Raw genomic sequence first — 16,539 nt, forward strand, 5'->3', positions numbered from 1 at the left:
GCCTAAATGCAAGGCTAACTTTCAATTATTCAGTGATAGAGTTGAGTAATGTAGATGTGTGGGATGGGAATGGATTATACAGCTTGTACCAAACCACAGAGAACAGACAACACTCTCATTTATCAACATATCTTCTTTTAACTAATAGCACAGTTGTCGTTGTTGTTGTTGTTTTTTCAGTGCAAAAAGCAGTGTGTAAGTTTTGAAACTTTTTACTGGAAAGAAATTTCCTGTAATTACTCCTCGGAACAATCACAAATACAAGAGTAGCTCCTGTTTTGTAAGAAGAGTAAAATCCCAGATACAACTGTTTGGATTCTAGCTCCATTGGTGCATGGACCCTGTCTCTACTCAGCTCTAGTTGTCAGTCCCCTGGCCTCAGATTGTTATCTTTCAGTGGGTATTCAGTGTTAATGAGCATCTGTTTGGAGATCCTAAATACATTCTTAGTTAAATGTAGTATAAAGTTTACTATTTGCACTTGTACTTCTTGTGAAAGTGCAGTTGAGCAGAAAAAAATGCTCTTCATTAATAATTTGTCCATGATTAAACTGCATTTACATGTTATTATGGGGCTTTATATATTACAGTGCAAGAAAATAAAAAACACTCTAGGATTTGTTTTATCCATCATGAAGAGAAAACTCAGCGTTCTGTTTACTTTTAAAGGCTATAAGAGAATGTATATATGTATATATATGTGTATATATATATATATATCTTTCTGCTTATTACAGAATATAAGATCTGCCACAGTCTTCAACCCACTTAAGTCTGAATATTCTAAACTTCTTGAGTGAAACAACTGTTTCTTAAAATGTTTGTATTCCCCACGGAGCCTAGCATACTGCAGACATTTTTCAACACGTGGGAAAAAATATTGAATATCCTTGCGTCCATTTGCTAGGGCTGTTGTAACAAAGTAACACGGTCTCAGTGGCTTAAACAACAGAAATTTATTTCTCACAGTTCTGGAGGCTAGGAAGCCCAAGATCAAGTTGTCAGCCAGTTTGGTTTCTTTGGAGGCCCCTCTCCTTGCCTTGCAGATATCCACCTTCCCACTGTGTCCTCACATGGTCTTTCCTCTGTTACTATGTCTATGTCCTAATCTCTTCTTATAAGGACACCAGTCATGTTGGATCAGTGCCCACCCATATGACCTCATTGTACCTTAATGACCTCTTTGAAAGGCACTATCTCCAAATATTCTATGGTACTGGAGGTTAGGACTTCAACATAAGAATTTGGGGGGGACACAATTCAGCCTATAACACTCCTTTATATCGGTCTTATAAATTTATAATTCTAGTTTATATACTAAGAGAAAGCAAAAAAAAGTACTTAAATTATTTTAAAATAAGAGTTATGAATTATAGAATCACTCTTTTTCTAGCCATTTGTTTGGAAAATTATGTGTACTAATTAACGTTTAGTAGTTGTCATAAGCTATATTAACATTCCATCTGAGTAGAAGCAACTATTAATGAAGCTGATGAGATAAGTTGTTTCCATTCCCCAAACTAGAATATAGAGCTCTAGTTCTACATAAATAGAATATAGAATATAGAACTCATAGAAATAGAACTCATTGATTATAATAAACATGGGCCTTTTCATTGATACACTTTTTCTAAAGGGAACATTTAACAATGTTTGAAGCAGGCATTTGGAATTGCAATACGTCATCATGTGTTGTGTTTCGTAAACAAGATAATTATATTGCCTTTCACCATACAAACTAAGTTATAAAATTACTTTGAATGTCAGTTAAGTGAGGAAAAACCTGGGGGTGTTTTTCAGCAGGATTACTTTTCTTTGTTCTAACTATAATTAAATCCATTTTATTTATATGGAGGAACTTCTGTCTTGTAAAAAATAAAATATTAAAACAAACTGCACTTTGGAATTCTAGCTTTTTTTAACCAAAATAGGTTGGGATCATCAGAAGATAATGTTATAATATCCTGGGAAAATGGAAAGAAGGGAAAGATTTCTTTATGTTTTCAAGTAACTGTTCTTTTCATCTTATGTGCATAAGAGTTATTAAATTTGTGTGCATAGAGTTGTTCATCATATTTGCTTATTATCCTTTTATTGGCTGTGGGGTCTGTAGTGATATCCCCTCTTTTATTCCTGAATTAGTATTTTGTACCACTCTCTCTCTTTTTTATCAGTCTTGCTAGAGGTTTATCAATTTTACTTTTTTTCCCAAAGAACCAGCTTTTTTTTTCATTGACTTTCTGTATTGTTTTTCTGTTTTCAATTTGATTGATTTCTGATTAATGTTTATTATTTCCTTCATTCTTCTTGCTTTAGTTTTATTTTTTCTCTTCTTTTGCTAGTTCCTAAATTGAAAACTTACATTATTGATCTGAGACTTTTCTTCCTTTCTAATATAAATATTTAATGCCACAAATATCCTAGTAAGCACTGCTTTAGCTACTGTCCCTCAATTTTAAGAGTAGTTGCATATTAAGATTATTAGCACTTTGTATTATGTATCATCAACATTTCTCCCAGTTTGTCAATTATACTTTGTCTTAGTTTATGTTTTCTTTTTCTAATAAATTTATTTATTTATTTTTGGCTGCGTTGGGTCTTTATTGCTGCGTGCAGTCTTTCTCTAGTTGCAGCAAACGGGGTACTCTTTGTTGAGGTGCGTGGGCTTCTCATTGCAGTGGCTTCTCTTTCTTGTCGAGCATGGGTTCTAGGTGCATGGGCTTCAGTAGTTGTAGCACACAGGCTCAGTAGTTGTGGCTTGCGGGCTCTAGATCGTAGATTCAGTAGTTGTGGTGCACGGGCTTATTTGCTCCACGGCACGTGGAATCTGCCTGGACCAGAGCTCGAACCCATGTCCCCTGCATTGGCAGGTGGATTCTTAACCACTGCGCCACCAGGGAAGTCCTATGGTTTTCTTGTACAAAATTTTTTAATTTATTATGTAGTCAAATTTATTATTTTCTTATTGCTTCTGGATTTTGAGTCATGATTAGAAAGTCTTTCATTACATGGAGGTTGAGGAGGAATTCATCTATTTTTCCTTTAGTACTTGTATGATGTTTTTAAATTTACATGTAGATACTTAATCCACTTGGAGTTTATTTTTGTGTATGGTGTGAGATATTAATCTAATTTTATCTTTCTACAAATGGCTACCCAGTTGTCACAGCACCATGTACTAAAAAGTCTATCTTTAACCCAGTGATTTGTGTAGTCACCTTTCTCATGTACTAAATTTCCATAAATATTTGGATCTAATTCTATCTAGTCTATTATATTCCACTGGCCTGTTTGTCTATTCATGTGCCAGTACCACACTATTTTAATTATGGAGGATTTATATTTACTATGTTTTAATACCTGGTAGGGCTAGTTCCCTGGTAGTGTTTCCTTTTTTCAGTGTTTTCCTGGCTACTCTTGCCTGTTTGTTTTTTTATATGAACTTTAGTATCAAGTTGTATAACTCCATAAGAGCTTATTAGTATTTGTATTGATTCTATGTTAAATTTAATCTTGTTAAATTAAGTCCCAAATTTAAGGTCTAAGGATTTTAATATCCTAACTCATTCAATTTATTCTATATCCCTTCTAATTTTATTTTATCATAGATTTGAAGTGTATGCCCTCAACATCAATCATATCATGATCCATGCCATTTATCACAGTGTGATACATTACTGGGCCAAGAATACTCTTCTGTATTGATATACTAGACATGTCCCTCTCAGGTGACATTGACCTGTGAATCTTTTGGGAATGGGTGTTCCACTCTTTTCTAATCCAAGCCATCCATTCAATCCATATTTCCCTAAATGGTTTATAAGTATATCATGATCCATTTGTCATATATTCTACTATGGTTCAAGTCACACTAGATCTAAGCCATTTTTACTATCTGCTCTAAAAACAAACATAAAAGTCCTATCTTTTAGAAAAATGTATGAAGCCAGAGACTTAGAAGCAGTTGGCCTAATTGATTAGTAAATGTAAAAACTCGATTACAGTTCCAGTTTGGGAGAAAAAAATACCCTGAAGCCAAGGAGTCTGTCTTACAGAATACATTTATACACTTTGAGTCAGAGACTTGTATGGTACGCTCTACCCCTAATGTATGGTAGTAGGAATCAAGGGGTAGAAGTAGCAGTGGCTTCTCTTACTATTATGCCTAGCAAACCATTTATAGAATCTTTGCTTCCTGTCCTAGCAGTTTTGAGCTCCACTGGTTTGAAGGTCTTAGTTCTCAGGAGGGAATGCTTCCACCAGAAGACAAAATAATGGTTCTATCGAATTGGAAGATAAGATTACCACCTTGTCATTTGAAGGTGACAGGAAAAAAAGTTACTCTACTGGCTGGTATAACTGATCCCAATTACTAAGGGGAAGTTGTGTTGCTACCACACATAGAGGCAAAGAATAGTATGTCTGGAACCCAGGAAATTCTTTGAGATGCATTAAGGGAATATTAGACTTGCCAGTAGGGGGCACTGGTGTGACCCTCTAGGCAATAGCCTCAGTAAGACACTTGCCTTCCAGATTCCAGTCCTTAGATACGATTATTCAAAGCAGGAAATTAGTAGTCTACTATGCAGAAGAGCTCCAATCATATCTTGAGGCCATGATCTCCCTACCAGATGCCTGAACAGCTCTGGCCTGCCTTCACCGTCTGACAAATAGTGTATCACTTCCAGCCCACTCACCACTTCCTCCAGCAATGGTGGGCTTCTTCCACAGACCTGTGCCAGCTTATACTCTGGCAACTTCTTGGGCTACTGGCAGGCTGTGTTACTATGGTAGCTGCTTTCTTTCTGAAGAGGTCCAAATCTTAGTCTGGGGTAGGGGTCGAGGTAGGGGAAGCCTTCTCTTGGTACTGTACTTAGTTCCTTTATCGTCTGTATTCACAGCCTACAAATAGTAGCTGTTTTTTGGGTTTTTCTGCACCTGACATTTCTGGACTCCTTTTACTCATTTCGGTAGATGACCGCCTTCTACTATCTAACAATTCTTCATATTGAACTTTTCCTGTTTGAATAATTGGTTTGGTTTCTGTCTCCTGACTGGACCCTGACTCATAAACCCTTTGAGAAGAAAATCATTTATTTTTTCATCAAGTAAATTGTCTTTTGCTCACTGGATTTAGTAGGATAGGAATAAATGTCCTAAATCAGATTACATTTTGTTTTACAGTGTACTTTCTGTTCTCTAAGCTCCTGTCCCCAAAAAGAAGAGGATGTGCTATGGAACCTGATTTTATCTGTTATGAAATACACAATAGGAACCTTTGTGCTTGAGTAAGTGTTAAAGTTTTGTGAAGCATTGTTGTAAATAATTGCCTAAAGTCATGATATAATAGCTAGAGTGAAAATTGATGATGGTTCATAAATTTTATCAGTTGGTACAAATGAATCAGCGGCAAGTTCACTAAGTTTTCTCTTTTTTTAGGTCTTTTATTTTCAGTGCTATAAAAAGCTCATTGTAACTCTCAGTGGTTAGAAAAAAATGCCATTCTTCTCTGCAACAGACCTTTTTAACAAAACAATTTGTGACTGATCCCTGAAATCTAAACACAATGCAAAAATTTGGGGTAGCTTTTTAAAAATAGAAACCTTTAGCATATAACAATCAAGATAGAAACTGGCCCTTGGAGTTAAACTGAGTTCCCTACTCCCATTAAAGCAAGCTGCAAACTCTAGCTGATATTCTAGGGAAGTGTTTCTGAAACTTTAGTTGTGCCAGAATCACCTGATGGGCTTGTTAAAACACAGATTGCTGGATCCCAGTCAGAGCTGCTGATTCGGTAGGTCTGGGGCAGGGCCTGGGGATCTGCATTTCTAACAGATTCTCATGTGATGCTCATCTGGTGCTTCACAACTTAAAAACCAATGTTTTAGATATGGGAACATATGTATATGCCTAACTGATTCACTTTGTTATACAGCAGAAACTGACACACCATTGTAAAGCAATTATACTCCAATAAAGATGTTAAAACAAACAAACAAACAAACCAATGTTTTATGGCAACCACTCAGAACTTACTTCCTGTCTTCTCCTATTTTTCTCCCTTTCCTCTGATTTAATGCCAGACTGTTGGCACTTGCTATTATTATCCTGAGATTCATATTTTTGGCATCATATTCTGCCTTGAATTCCTGTAACTTTTTTCCTAACGTTTTTGAAACTTGGCACATATTTTTTTCTTTGGCTTTCCTCAATCATCTGGCCTTAACATCTCCTATTGCATAGCCTTCCATTGCCTGCTTTAATCCCCAGGGTCATGCTATACTAACTTTCATTGCAGCCCCTCAGCCAATGCCCCCTTTCCTCCTCTCCCCCTCTTTTAAGCACTCAGATACATTCCTTTACTGCCCGTAATGAATGGTATGTGTGGGATTTGGAGAGGCGAGGTTAGGATGTATTGGTCTTTTCAAGTTAATCCATGCTGGAAGCTAGAAGGTCATGAAGCATTCTTTAGTAATCCAATTTAAAATCCTCCTTGGGATCAACCATTTTAGAAATTTGTAGCATAATCTTCTTACCTCTTTTGAATGTTGTATAATCTTTGTTTTACTCCTGCTCTGAATCCATCTTTCACAGCCCCTCAAGCATCACTGATACCCGTACAAGTTCTTTTTTTTTTTTTAATAAATTTATTTATTTTATTTATTTATCTTTGGCTGTGTTGGGTCTTCATTGCTGTGCGCGGGCTTTCTCTAGTTGTGGCGAGCGGGGGCTACTCTTCGTTGCGGTGCATGGTCTTCTCATTGCAGTGGCTTCTCTTGTTAGAAGCACACGGAGCACAGGCTCTAGAGCACAGGCTTAGTAGTTGTGGCTCACGGGCTTAGTTGCTCCGTGGCCTGTGGGATCTCCCCGGACCAGGGCTCGAACCCCTGTCCCCTGCATTGGCAGGTGGATTCTCAACCACTGCGCCACCAGGGAAGCCCCCCATCCCGTGCAAGTTCTTGTTCACACTACTTAGCCTTCCTTACCCTGCCTTGTCCACCTGTAATGTTCTGTTCATCTCTGAGATTCATCTCAAGCATTGCCTTTTCTGAGAATCCTTCTAGAGGCCTCCTCCCCATAGGCATAGCTAATATGTAACTATACTTTATATCCCACAACTGACATGGAATTTACCTAAGTTAGGAGACTTCATCTCATGTAGTTTATTGACATGTTCTTTGCAACCTCTTCTTTAATCGTAGGTTTCTATTTTTTTACTAATATTCATTTCATGATTGTCCACCAAAAAATTGTTCTCCCTTGAGAGAAAATATTAGAACAGCATAGAAAATGAGAAGTAGGCTTTCTTTATATTATTAGTACACCATTGGTTCTCACTTTGGACCCATCCTGTCAAGCTTGTGTTTGTATCATGTGGTTAGCCCCAGTTAAGAACAGGGTTGCAACATTTCCTGTGTTTAGACTTGATACCACTTTCTGACCACCATCGTTCCGGACGTTTGTCCTCACTTCCTGCTTATGACCTCATCTTTGCCTCTTGGCCCTAATGATTTATATTAGTCCTCTGATAACCAGAAGATCATATCTGCCTAGATGTGTCCACTCTGAGTAAGCCTTTTCTGGGATCATAGTCTAAAGTGATGACTCAGTCTTGTAGAAACTGGCTTTAAAGAGTAGTAGAGGGCTTCCCTGGTGGCGCAGTGGTTGAGTCCGCCTGCCGATGCACGGGACACAGGTTCGTGCCCCGGTCCGGGAAGATCCCACATGCCGCGGAGCAGCTGGGCACGTGAAGCATGGCTGCTGAGCCTGCGCGTCCAGGCCGCTCCACAGCCTGCTCCACAACGGGAGAGGCCACAACAGTGAGAGGCCCGCGTACGCAAAAAAAAATAAAATAAAAAATAAAATAAAATAAAGAGTAGTAGAAGTGGTCACTCTGACAAATATATCGTACACGTTTTATTGTGTAGCTTCCAGTGATACATTTGCAGCAAAGAATACCAGAAGATATGAAGCTAGCGTAGTCTTTCTCAACTAGTTCCCGGAGCAGATTAGGCCATAATTGCACTAAGGCATCCCTTGTATGCAACAAATTAACTTATCTCCTATGCATCTAGAGTAGTTCTAGTTATGTAACCATTTGGGGAGAATTGAGAAAATTGTCACTCAAATCATTTTTCCATGTTCTTTTGCTCAGGTGGGCAGAGAATGTGGCTTCTTGAGTCCTACAAAGTACATGTGTTTGGGTGGTGGAAATGGTTTTGTGATTGTCCAGGATAAGGTCCTGCCACATCAAAGAAAGTCCCTTATTGAAGCAAAGGCAGATTAAAGCTTAAGCTTTAGGGTCCCTTGCTTGCATGAGTCCTTCCCAAGGCCTTGGGAAAGACCATAGAAATTTTGAATTTGTTAGTTTTTATTTTGTCTTAAATAGGGCCCTTCTCCCAAACTGAATACATTTCAGACCTCATAAAACCTAGATTTGCTGCTGCTCTTCTTACATAAATCATGCTCACCTGAAACTCCAGGATAATTAAATTTTATGGTTTCTAAAACTGTCTTAAGCAAACTATATTACGTGTGTCTCATCCAGGTTCTAGGTACAGTTTTTTTCTCTGTCATAGACACCATCTTGCTACCTGGTCCATAGGTTATATAAAAATGACTAGGCCTTCTTTGTGTACAATGGCACTACAATCATGTCTCATCGGCACTGGGCAGCAATGACCAACCTGCAAACACGCATGAGGCTTGGCAGGCCTGGCTGGGACCCACCACATGCAGGTGCCAGCCCCTGGAGCCAGAACTTGGTCTTCTTCTTTCTTTCTCTTTCTCCCTTCCTCCTTTCCTTCTTTCCTCCTTTTCTTCTTTTCTCTCTCTCTTTCTCTCTCTCTCTCTCTGTCCTTTCTTCCTTCCTCTCCCTCTCTCTTTCTTTCTTCTTATATAACCAAAAAAAGAAGGAAGAAGTGAAGGGTGGGAGGGAGGGAAGAAATAGCTTGCTATGTATGGTATTTAAAAATAATCTGTTTATTCTTTAGGCATATTTCTATCATTTGACATTGTCCATAGTTATATGCTTCTTATTTCCACTACATAGACATACACACATGCATCTGTGTGTGTGTAATATCACATGTATACAAATTCATAGACAAAAATTTTATATATAAAAATAAATATCTATACACATAAATTTAAATGGAGATTACAAAAAAATTCAGTGTGAATCTCATTGTTTCTTTTGATATCTCCTCCTTCACCTACTCGCGAATATACTAACCAATAACACTTCTCAATGTGATTACTAGTGCCATTTGAGTTATATAGTGAGAAATGTATTTCTGGAGTTTTAAACCTTCTTGAACTGTATAGGAGACTTATACTTTTTTTCTCTAAATTTTTTGAAATATATAATTTCTTAAATTTAGGAGAATTGATCTAAATTAGATTTTAGAGTTCCTAAAATTAGATTATGCCCAGCCTTTCTCTCCAGACCTACGACAGACTCTAAAATAACAAAATTCAAGCTCTTTAACACTATCTCTCCTACATCATCTCCTGCTATTCCCACCTTCACACCTTATGTTCCAACAAAATTGGGCTGCTTAAAATTCTCTAATCCAGTCGGCTCCAGGGCTAGTGATGGGAGTTAAGTACATACACAAAGACATCTTCCATAGCCCATCCACATGGGTTTCTCCACTTTATGGGAGGTTAAAATGCTAATAAGCATGCCAAGAACTCTAACATAAAATATTGCTAAGGAGGTTTTATTAAAGGTGAGGATATTTAGTTATGATAACAGTTTTAAATTATAACAATAAAATAAAACAAAGATACTGGAGTTAAGATTTTTTTTTAATTACCTGACATTGCAGCATAATACAAAAATCAAATGCTGCAATTTTGCTTGTGCTGGCAATCCTTGTCATTTGAGGAGAGATCTTGTATGTAAAGTTATGAATAAACAGAACCTAAATAGAATGCCTAGGATTGCAGTTCTATACCTTATTTAGGACAATTACTGAGAGCATTTAATGGGAAATATCATCCACTGTCCCATAGGAAATAAGATCCTCCTGCCCTTTTTCCCCCAATGGAAAGAAAATATTTTATCTAGGAAGCAGAATAGAAAGCCAATTTTATATAAATAGTATACAAAACAGAGTTATTGATTTTAGACTTCATTATACCTGTTTTCAAATAAGTAAGAGGCCTACAAGAGAAATGACTAAAAAATAAAATAAAATAAAATAAAAATAGGGTTATTCCTGTTGCTTTCAAAGGTCATTAAAGAGAAAAGAGGATGAGTCACAAACCACCTCAGCAGAGCTGAAAATTGGGGCAATTCCCCAGAACTCTGTGTGTGGGGAAGTGAGGGTGGAGTGTGTGACTACTTAGAAAACAAGCACCTAGCAACAGCTAGGCAGTGACTCAGGGCAGCGACTCCTTCTGAGAGAGAGGAAATGGCTCAGCCACTGCTAGAGACAGGCCTAAAGTCTGTGTCTGTATAATCGGTACATACCAGCTTCCCTTGCCTTCAAAAGAAAGAGCTGGATTGCTTCTACCTTATTCTTCTTAAACAACATTCCAGTTGCTCCTGTTTTCATAGTAAATGCAATTCCGCCTGTATAGAAATGTTGGCTAACCAGCTGGAGGGAAGGGTGAGGCTGTGATATTTGTCCCCGCCCAAACTGTTGTAGAACTTCATAATGGGAAGTTAATACAGTTGGATCCTTTTGGGGGAAAACAAAAGAGAGAGAAAGAGACAAATCGGAAGCTAATTTGACAGCTAGATAAGGTGCATAGATTTTGGCTACTTGATTGTTCTTTTAGTAAAGACAAAAACAAACAAACAAACAAAAAATGGAGAGAACTACAAAGTGTAAGTTTAGCCTAGTTAAGAGAAAGAGTCATAAATAACAAGGAAACTGAGGGAAATAATTCTGTGTGATAAAGTTTGTGGACCTCAATTATTACTGTGCATAGTGTCAAAATAGAAAGTTGGGCAAATACCTAACATCTCTGAAGCAGTCTGAGTTACTTCTGAACTTAAATAATCCTGTATCCAGAAAATTAGAAGACAAAATTAAGTTTAAACTGATCTTTTGATATTGGTGAGAGCTTAATATAATAAGCTCAAAATAAGAAAATAGTCTTGTTAGAAAGCATTCTTGGTCCCTTAGATTATCTAATACCTACTGTAACCTAATCCACATATTTCAGTTGTATCTGAATTAAAAAAAATGTTGTTCCGTAGTCTAAACAAGGGCAGTCCTGAAGCCATTTTGAGAAGTAAGAATTCTGAGCCTACATCATTCCTAGTGATCCTAGAAAGTGTGTTAATGTATTAGTTCCTCATATTTCTCCAAAGAAGGCTGCCAACCATCTCTTCCTAACCTGATGCCCAAATATAAACATCCCCGTGCATTCCTAACCTGCCCCCAAACATAGCATCCCTAAAAAACAAAACAGAAAACAGGATGAAATGAAAAGTGGCAGGGACTTCCCTGGTGGTGCAGTGGTTAAGAATCCACCTGCCAATGCAGGGGATGCAGGTTTGAGCCCCGGTCTGGGAAGGTCCCACATGCCGCAGAGCAATGAAGACCCTGCACCGCAAGTACTGAGCCTGCGCTCTAGAGCTAGCGAGCCACAACTACTGAGCCCGTGTGCCACAACTACTGAAGCCCACGTGCCTAGAGCCCGTGCTCCACAGCAAGAGAAGCCACTGCAATGAGAAGCCCGCACACTGCAACGAAGAGTAGCCCCTGCTCGCTGCAACTAGAGAAAGCCTGTGCACAGCAGTAGAGACCCAACGCAGCCAAAAATAAATAAATAAATAAAAAGTAAGAAGGGTTCCTGTAAGCTGGCTGTCCCTCTATTAAGGATCCTTTCTGAATTCCATGTCTAGCTGCAATGTGGGCTGTGAGGACTTCTTTAGTTGGTCATATTGTTACTTGGAATAAAATCAAACTTTTTAAATTTTTATTTTATTTTATTTTTTTAAATATTTATTTTATTTATTTTGGCTGTGCCAGGTCTTAGTTGTGGTATGCGGGATCTTCCTTGCAACATGCGGGATCTTTTAGTTGTGGCGTGCGGACTTCTATTAGTTTCTACATGCAGACTCTTAGTTGCTGCCTTCAGTATCTAGTTCCTTAACTAGGGATCGAACCTGGCCCCCCTGCACTGGGAGCGTGGAGTCGTACCCACTGGACCACCAGGGAAGTCCCTCAAAGTTTTTTTTATTAAGTAAGAAGAAGAGAATTGGTATTGGTTTGGTAGCTAGCTTCTTCCACAACTGTAAATCAGGACCCTAGAATTGCCATCATAATGAAGGTTTTCACTGATCCAGAATTATGTTGTTTTTGTTTTGCCCTGTGGTAAAGATATGCTTGAGCCAGTGGAATGCAAGTTTCCTTGAAATTTTTATGAGGATAATTTACTTCAAGGTACAAAACTAAGATTTTTGAGTTCTGAAAGTAAGACAGGTTGCCAGTCATTTGTATTTTGCATTTAGTATATAAATATATACATGTGTATGTATTTTGTCATCCTGTATTATTCATGAACCTTAGGATATCTCCAAATTGGTATATAAGGGATGAAGTCAACCTATATATAAGGATCACCTCTTTTCTTGACCCAATCATTTAAAAATGGCACAACAAATTAGCCTAGAAAAAAAATACAAACTTTTCCAGTAAGAATGTCCTAAGAACTAAAATGTAATATGGCCTAATGTATAAAAAATATAACTTTTCCTTTATAAATTCTTACCTTTTATATAAAAGAGAGACAATTTAAGTAGTGAAGATAAAGTTTTTTGAGGAGAAAAATTATAATCCTTCTGTCAGAATTAAAGCTTCATAATCAGCATAGAGACATCACTGGCTTAAAGGAATCTACCATGGTCAAGGCAGATCCTGCTTCTCCTGGGATATTCCCAGTGTTAAAACTGAAAATCTGGGCTTCCCTGGTGGCACAGTGGTTGAGAATCTGCTTGCCAATGCAGGGAACACGGGTTTGAGCCCTGGTCCGCAAAGATCCTACATGCTGCAGAGCGACTAAGCCCGTGCGCCACAACTACTGAAGCCTGCGCGCCTAGAGCCCGTGCTCTGCAACAGGAGAAGCCACTGCAACAAGAAGCCCATGCACTGCAATGAAGAGTAGCCCCAGCTCGCTGCCAACTAGAGAAAGCCCACGCATAGCAATGAAGACTCAACGCGGCCAAAAATAAAATAAATAAATAAATAAAATAATTTTTTTAAAAACCAAAAAAACTGAAAATCCTAAGTCCTGGGAACCTTCACTTATGGGCAAACCAGGACAGTTTGTTACCCTACTTTTAGTTAATATCAGGGTAACTGGTTTAAGGTAGTATAAGAGAAATGATTAAATTTTTCCAGACTTGGATAACAGAAACCTAACAGATGATTCACTGTTAGGAAACACTGATTCCCAGAGCCAGAGGTGAAGGAGGGTGCTTCTGGAAATGGGACAGGAGCAGGTAGGAAAGAAACAGCTCAGCAGTCACATGCTTATCAGTCTTGCTTGTAGTTGTTGCCATGTTATAAGCATGTGTTTGTGGCCCTGTCTGCTGCTGACAATGTGTCATGCTTACAAACAAAATAAGTATTAATAAATGAAGAGGACTTTCATAGTAAACTTCAACCTTAACTTTAAGTATTAAGTCATAAGCCTCACGGCCGATTTTTCAAGTTCTAGTATAGGGTTGCCAGGTAATACACAGAATGCTCAGTTAAATTTGAATTTTATAAAACTAATGAATAATTTTTAAAAGTATGTATAAGCTTAGTATTGAGAATAAACTTTAAAAAGTTTAAGTGTGTCACAAATACTGCATGAGACATACTAAAAAGTTATCCATCGTTTGTCTGAAATTCAAATTTAGCTGGGTGTCATATTTTTATTTGCTAAATCTAGCAACCGTGTAGGAAGAAAATAACAAAGTGTGCCCATTGGTACCAGTACAAACACACAATTTCTTCCCTGAACAGGGCTCTTGATCTTTTTTTATCTTTCTCTCACCAGCCCCCTCTCATCACCTGCTTGGGATGGATGGGTTTGCGGGGGCGGGGGGCAGGGGTGGTGGAAGGATAGCAGGTAGAATTCCCTCAACCTTGTCCCTTTCCCTCCCTTTCCAACTGTCTGTGTCTACATTTCTATACTTTTTTAGTTCCTACCTCAGAACTGAGATCCTGCCCCCACTGAGAGTCATTTCCCTGCAAGAAAAATTCTATGATCTCAGCTCCTTCAGCTTCTCCCTCCCTGCTGGTTCATTTCCTTTGGGATGTGAACAGTCATAGCTCTGACCTTTAACCAAAGGTGCCCCTTGGCCCTCTACTGGCATCCTCTCTCTCTTCTTTTCTTTGACACTCAAGCTCTTTGAGAAGCAATCTACACTGGTGGGTTTCACACCTGACAAAGCAAGAGCATTACCTGGGAAATTTGATTAAACTATCTGCCTCGAGCTCCTTCTCCAGACCACCCAATTTCCTGGGGTGGGACCCTCACCACATTTAGACAATTCCACCTCCTCAATATCTCTGGGCTTTATCCCAGTGGCCTCTGAGAGCCCACTATTCCCTATTTGGTCCAGGGGAGCATAATTCCTGCCAGGATTACTGTGTCTTCCAGTTGCCCTACATGCCTCTAATTGTCTGAACACACTTCCACCTGATCCTCAGATAAATTGTAAATTCCTATTTTATCTTGTCACATTCCTAATTGGAGTCCTCATCTGACTTCCCCTTGCCTTCAGGATAAAATCCACGTTCCTTAGCATGCCAAATAGAGTCCTTAATTATGTGACCTCTCCTAACTGTGCCACCCAATCACTCACCACCCTTTTCCCCAAGAATACTTAACTACCTGCAGTTTCTTCAGGCACTGTGCATTCTCATTTCCCAGGTTGTACTTGTGTACTTTCAAAATTTCCTCCTACTTGAAACACCTTTAACCCACTTCTTAACCTCACTCCTTATTCTTATTTTAAAGGTAAACGAATTACCTGTACACCTCTCTATCCTTGCTATATGGATAGTGACCTTCTTGAGGGCAGTCAAGGTATCTGATTCATTTTTGTGTACTGACTATACACCACAGTGTCATAAAATATTGTTGTAGGTATACCATAAAAGAAAGAATGCCTGGATGAACTCCTGAAGGATTGAATTACAAAATATTAAAAAGCTACAAGTTATTTCCCAGATAAGAAGAGTAAGAATGCAAATTAAACTTTCAAAAGGCAACTGAAACTCAGAATATTAAACTTAGACGTGGACAGGATCTCAGAGTTCATATAGTCTATTTTATAAATGCCTGCAGATTTTAAAAAGTTAAAATATTAAATGTAACTCAGATTGGTTCAAGATGGCGGAGTAGAAGGACGTGCTCTCACCCTCTCTTGCAAGAGCACTGGAATCACAACTAACTTATGAACAATCATCGACAGGAAGACACTGGAACTCACCAAAAAAGATACCCCACATCCAAAGACAAAGGAGAAGCCACAATGAGATGGTAGGAGGAGGAGGGGCGCAATCACAATAAAATCAAATCCCATAACTGCTGGGTGGGTGACTCACAAACTGGAGAACACTTATACCACAGAAGTCCACCCACTGGAGTGAAGGTTCTGAGTCCCACGTCAGGCTTCCCAACCTGGGGGTCTGGCAACAGGAGGTGGAATTCCTAGAGAGTCAGACTTTGAAGGCTAGAGGGATTTGATTGCAGGACTTCAACAGGACTGGGGAAAACAGAGACTCCACTCTTGGAGGGCACACACAAAGTAGTGTGCACATCGAGACCCAGGGGAGGAGCAGTTGACCCCATAGGAGACTGAACCAGACCTACCTGCTAGTGTTGGAGGGTCTCCTGCAGAGGCGGGGGATAGCTGTGGCTCACCGTGAGGACAAGGACACTGGCAGCAGAAGTGCTGGGAAGTACTCCTTGGTGTGAGCCCTCCCAGAGTCCACCATTAGCCCCACCAAAGAGCCAGGTAGGCTCCAGTGCTGGGTTTCCTCAGGCCAAACAACCAACAGGGAGGGAACCCAGCCCCATCCATCAAGTCAAGTGGATTAAAGTTTTACTGAGCTCTGCCCACCAGAGCAACAGTCAGCTCTACCCACCACCAGTCCCTCCCATCAGGAAACTTGCACAGCCTCTTAGATAGTCTCATCCACCAGAGGGCAAACAGCAGAAGGATGCAGCAAAAGCAGTTCTAAGAGGGAAGTTTACAGGAATACAAGCCTACCTCAAGAAACCAGAAACATCTCAAATAAACAATCTAACCTTACACCTAAAGGAACCAGAGGAAGAAGAACAAACAAAACCCAAAGTTAGTAGAAGGAAAGAAACCATAAAGATCAGAGCAGAAATAAATGAAATAGAAATAAAGAAAACAATAGCAAAGATCAATAAAAGTAAAAGCTGGGTCTTTAAGAAAATAAACAAAATTGATAAACCATTAGCCAGACTCATCAAGAAAAAAAGGGAGAGGACTCAGATCAATAAAATTAGAAATGAAAAAGGAGAAGGTTCAACAGACACAGGAGAAAC

Source organism: Leucopleurus acutus (assembly GCF_964270905.1).
Source record: "Leucopleurus acutus genome assembly, chromosome: 18".
Taxonomy (NCBI): domain Eukaryota; kingdom Metazoa; phylum Chordata; class Mammalia; order Artiodactyla; family Delphinidae; genus Leucopleurus; species Leucopleurus acutus.